The sequence below is a fragment of the Oxyura jamaicensis genome, chromosome 13, assembly GCF_011077185.1.
Source record: "Oxyura jamaicensis isolate SHBP4307 breed ruddy duck chromosome 13, BPBGC_Ojam_1.0, whole genome shotgun sequence".
Classification (NCBI taxonomy): Eukaryota; Metazoa; Chordata; class Aves; order Anseriformes; family Anatidae; genus Oxyura; species Oxyura jamaicensis.
This window is the reverse complement of record NC_048905.1, coordinates 15,056,645-15,061,757: the sequence shown is the minus strand read 5'-3', so window position 1 is coordinate 15,061,757 and position 5,113 is coordinate 15,056,645. Positions and strand designations below refer to the sequence as shown.

Here is a 5,113-nt window from a genome sequence, read left to right as displayed (position 1 = left end):
GAACCTCGAAGCCAGCAGTTGGCCACAAGCCAGGAGCCATGGGCTGCCTGGCCCCAGCACGTGAAGTCCCCCAGGTCCCCTCCTGCATGGGGCAGAGGTGTCCATGTGAAGCATTCACCCCATTGATTTCACTCCCCACTGCAAGTAGGGGTCTTACAATAAATTGAAGTGTCAGAGATTTCCTCAAATACTCCAAAGCCAAACACACGTATCCTTTCCATACCTTAAACCAGAAAAATGTTTGGTTTTAAGGGACGTAGTGGGACTTAGCTGTAAATCTGTCCTGAGCTACACCTTGAACCAGCAGTGAGGTCTCAAACTGCTGAGACCCTTTTTCAGCCATGCTGCTAGAATCAGCAAAAACACTTCAGACCCTTTGTAGATGTGATCATTGAATCCAACGAAAAGGCCAACACCACCCAAGAGTCAACCTACATTAGCAACCATGGTCAGCCTGCCTGGGTGTTTTCCACAAGCCCACCTGTCACTTTGCTGGGTTTTAGGCTTTTTTCTTCAGGATTTCATAAGCAAACCACTTTTCTTGCTTATTTGTGTTCATTTGCAAGAGGCATAAGTCATCAAAAGCAGCTACAGATGAATACTCCGCTGCGCATTGTGGGTTTTCTTTTTAATACTGACAAAACCTAACAAGCCAACTTGAGAGATGTATGTTTATAACCAGTCAACCAGATGGGTGCAAAAATCTGATTTGCTATAAAAAGCTTATAGCTGCTGAAAATCTTAAGGATTTGCTGGAAGGACTCAGCTGCAACAAATCATGCCAGGGTACTAAAAAGACTGATCCAGCTTTGTCCAACTGTTGTCTCAGCATTTGCTTTCCTTGAGCTGTCCCAGGGCTGAACCTAGCACACCTCCCAGGGCAAACAAGTGCCTAACGAGTAGATTCCCAATCAGCACAGCACATTGATGGACTCCAGGCAGAGCTCACCCCTCTGCGAGCTGCCGTCCTCCCTCTGCAGCCCAGGTCCCTGCCTCCCTCCCACCTTCCTGAGCCCTCCAGAGAAGGAGATGTTTCTGCAGGAGGACCCCAGCAGCTTGCAGGGACCGATTTACTTCCCAAATATTGCCAGGGTGTTGTGCAAGCACGATTCAGAGCAATCCCTTCTCCAGGCTGTAACATTGCCTCTCCATCACGCATAAGCCGCAGCATAAAAGTCTTTTAGGTTTTGTTCCACACATGGAAGCTACCACCAGCCTTCAGTGTCTGAAAGGAGATTTGCAGAGACACAAAAGCTGTTGTGCAAAACCTGCCCTGGGCTGCTCTCCCAGTTGAACTGGGAGCTCCACCAGCCCCCTCAGGGCTCTGGGAAGTGCCTCGCTTTTCCTTCTTGTAGTTTTTCCTCCTGCTTTGGGGGTACACAAACCATATCCTGGCAGAAAGCAATTGTTATTCGCTTTATAATTTATGTTTTCTTGAGAGGCAGTTTTCATATTCTGGGCTCTTTCGTGCTGTCTGGGAGCCTGCCGCAGAAAAGGGTCGAGGCTCCCCAGCTGCCCAGGCCTGCAGGGCAGACACTTCAACAAGAATGAAGCCTGTGCAAAGCAGACAAAAACAAGAGCTGCCCGCTCAGAAACAACAAAAATAATAAGCTGTGAAGACTCACGCTGGAATTTGACACTGTAATCTGACAGAGCTCCCTAAAAGCACCTCAGGAGCAGCTTCACCTCCCCAGTTCCCTCCTACCCTCACAGCCCCATCCCCAGCTCCGTACCTCAGGGTGAGCCCAGCTCCCATGTGCCCATCCTGCAGGCCCTGCCTGCTTTCCTCAGGCCAGGGAGAGGGAGCATCACCAAAAAAAAAAACCATTCTGCTGCTTTAAAACCCAGCCATGATGACTGAAATCCACAAATTGTTGTTATTTCTTTTTTTTTTTTTTCCTCCAGACCTGTGGGACTGCTCCGAGCATAATTAGGTTTTGGGTTTACAAAAAACACCAGCATCTGTTGCCTGCTCTGTGCACGCTGCCAGTCTGAGGGGACTGCTCCAGGCTCGCTCCAGCTTTTGTTCTTGCAAAAAGAGAAAACTTTGCCGAGCCTGGAGCAGGGCTGCTGGCCAAGGGAAGCTCCGGTTGTATTTGGGACTGAGCAGAGGAAAGGAAAGGTACTGAGCGGAGTGCCCCAGCCTCTAGCTGAATTTAATTTGATGAGTTTCAGATTAATTTATGGGGAAAATTCCCAGCAGTTACTGCCAACAGTCACATTATAAAATAAATCTGGCATAAAATAATCACCAACATATGCCGATCGCTCACTTTAAAAGGAGTTCCAAGAATTAGAGCTTGACCAAGCCTCTCGCTGCTTAGCAAGGAAAAGTCCTCATTAGACAACGGTGCTTTCCTTGCCCTCTGCCAGCAGAGGAAACAGCAGCAGCGCTGCCCAAGCCCAGCCATCCCCGGCACTCTCACACTCTAGCAAAGGGCGAGCAGAGAGGTTGCTGCTAGTTCTCCTCCTCTGCACCAGGTAGGGTTTTATGGTCAAAAAGCCTGGGAAGATATCTACCATGGGGAAAAAATAAAAAATAATTTATTTAAAAAAAAAAAAAAAAAAAAACGTACAACAGACCTCCTGCACTCCTGCAGCCTACAATTAGCTCTGCTCTGGGCAAGCTTCATGGTGACCCCTCTGCTGCTCTCAGCTCTGGCTGGTTGCTGCTCCAGGAGCAGCAGCATGGTACAGAACAACATAACAAGGAGCCTTCGGCTGGGTGGCATTAAAGGAGGACCACATCTCTTTGATCGTTAACTAAGAACTCAGAACTGCACATCCTATAATGACTGCAGGTGAGGCCATTGCGTACAAGGTTGTCCTGCAGGCAGCGTTCTTTGTAGAAATGTGCCAGGCCAGAAACTCCCACCCAAACACACCTGAACATCAAGTTGCATTGGGTTTGAATCCTAAAAATTCCAGCCAAATCACTACTATGCTGGGGACTCATTTCCCTTTCTAGGCAAGCAGCTCCAAGCAGTTCTGGTTTCAAACCTGAACTTCTGCTGTTTGGGTTCTGCACTCTCTCCCTCAGCATCCGTCCTCCTCTTTCTATTTTTGTACGTGGCAGTGCTGTGAACATACTGTCCAAGCTTTATGACACTCTGCTTCCTTCTCTGAAGCCCAAAAGCATTTATAGGAATTCCTCCCACTGCTCTGAGAGCACCAGCTCACCTCGGCAAGGCTGGGGGAAATCCATTTGCGGACCTTCCGCGAGGGGGGACCAACCCGACACGTCACGAGCTTGTAAGTAGCACTGATTCTAACCCAGGGGACCGTGTTCAGCCAGCTCAGACCTGCATACATTTTTAGGAATACATTATGTATGAGGGTAGAGCCGTACAAGTAGAGTTGAAGTTTAAAAAAAAAAAAAAAAAAGCCAATTTACCTTCTGCTTCATGCCATACTCAGTCCTAACACAGGGATTTGACGAAGTAAATACAAAGAGGTATAGGTATACTCTATAGTATAGGGATTGGCAGGTGACAGTTTACTTTGCACACTGTCACACAACAAGTGGTGCATTTTGAAGGCTGTTCCCCACCAGTTGATCACCCAGGAGGGACAGGCACAGCCGCATGGTCAGGAGCACAAGCGCTTGCCCTCTATGTCTCTGCCAGAGCCATAGGTAAGGAAGCACACTAACACCAAAGCAGGTTGTTCTGCCACAAGACACAAGGTCGTGCAACTGCTGTCCAAAATTCAGGGCAGTATTCCTGCAAAAATAAAGCAAAAACTCACCCCAAACTCCATCTGAAATGGTTACTGTATCGCTGTGAATGCAAATGCGCAAAGCCGCTGGAGGCGTTCTGTCATATGCCAGGCTCTGGAGTCCTGCGGGTTTTCTGTCAAAGACGCCAAAGCTTTGATGCCAAAAGAACCGAGTTTGCAATTATATCGTTTGCCTTTTTTTTCCCTTTTTTTTTAAAAAAAAAAAAAAAAAAAAAAAAAAAAAATTCCTTACTGCCTTTTCTAGGAAAGGCTTAAAATAAATTGATGATGGATGGATAAGGAAGGGGCCTCAAACCAAGAAGGGTAAAAAGCCATTACATGGATGTGTACAAATGTAGAGAAATTATATAATGATATGCTACATCTACACTATTAAGAAGTTAAAATGGACTATAAAAGGAAGGTAGAATGGAAGGCAAAATAATAGGACTATTTCCAGCACATTTCAAACAAAAGGCTGGTAACAGGAGTTGTCAAACATTTCTGAAATCAAAAGACTAAAACTACCTCCTCGGGCACTTAAAAATAAATAAATAAAAATAAGAGAAACACTTCTGTTGGCAGAAAGGAGGGAAACAGACACCAGAAATGAATGTTTTCTTCTCTCAGGTAAATGCTATTGCCCAGGATACCGAAACCCAGAAGAGACTGTGGGGGATTTACACCTGCAGCCTAACAAAAGCCACCCACAGCTGCAATCACCCCTCAAATTCTGCAGGGAAAAAAAAAAATATAATAAAAAAGCAGAATAGCCAACACCACCCTAGCTGCATTGTGCTGGGAGAGGTAAGTCTGAGGCAGAGCCCTGATTTCCCATAGCACAGCACAGTCCGGCCCTGCCTCTTCAAGGAGAGGAGCCAGGAGCACTGGGGAGTAGCTGAGGGTGAGCAGGAATAAGTGATTTAAACGGAATATCCTCATCCGTTCACGGGCCATCAGGGCTGCTATGAGGAAGGGATGACCTCCTGGTTATTTTGAAGTGCTAATCTGAAAGTGTTGTCAGAGACCATCCAGATAAAGTTAATTGAGGAGCCACGGCAGAGCCATTGCAGAGAGCGGCTGTGTTTTGAAAAAGCCTTTCTTTGTCTCTGTGTCAGTCTCATCTTGTTTAACTCTCCTGTATCAGCCACGCTGAAAAAATACATCAAGTCAAGCAATGTCTTTTGGGTTTCTTTCTTTTCTTCCCCTTCTCCTTTTCTTGAGGGACTGAATATTGTCCCAGATAGAAATTGCAGGCCAGGCTTGGAAGCCCTCTAGCTCAAATACCGATCGACTTCAGTGGGGTTTCCATGTGTGAAGTACATGCAAGATCAAGCACATCGGTCATTGTTATAATACCACTTACAGAAGCACTTCGTGCTTCAGAAATAAATTG

At 46.5% G+C, this 5,113-nt stretch overlaps 1 long non-coding RNA gene across 3 annotated transcripts; it reads right to left on the bottom strand.

Annotated features, from left to right (window-relative positions):
- Positions 1–248: 248 nt before the first annotated feature.
- LOC118173657 lies at positions 249–3,625 on the bottom strand. 3 transcript variants are annotated; one of them, XR_004754332.1, is made up of 4 exons: positions 3,395–3,625; positions 3,181–3,302; positions 2,427–2,516; positions 249–1,554 (listed from the first exon to the last, which is right to left on the bottom strand). It is a non-coding gene; the product is annotated as an uncharacterized LOC118173657 (long non-coding RNA). The 3 variants fall into 3 exon arrangements; XR_004754333.1 differs by lacking the exon at positions 2,427–2,516; XR_004754331.1 differs by lacking the exon at positions 249–1,554 and having other exon boundaries at positions 2,152–2,516.
- Positions 3,626–5,113: the final 1,488 nt, after the last annotated feature.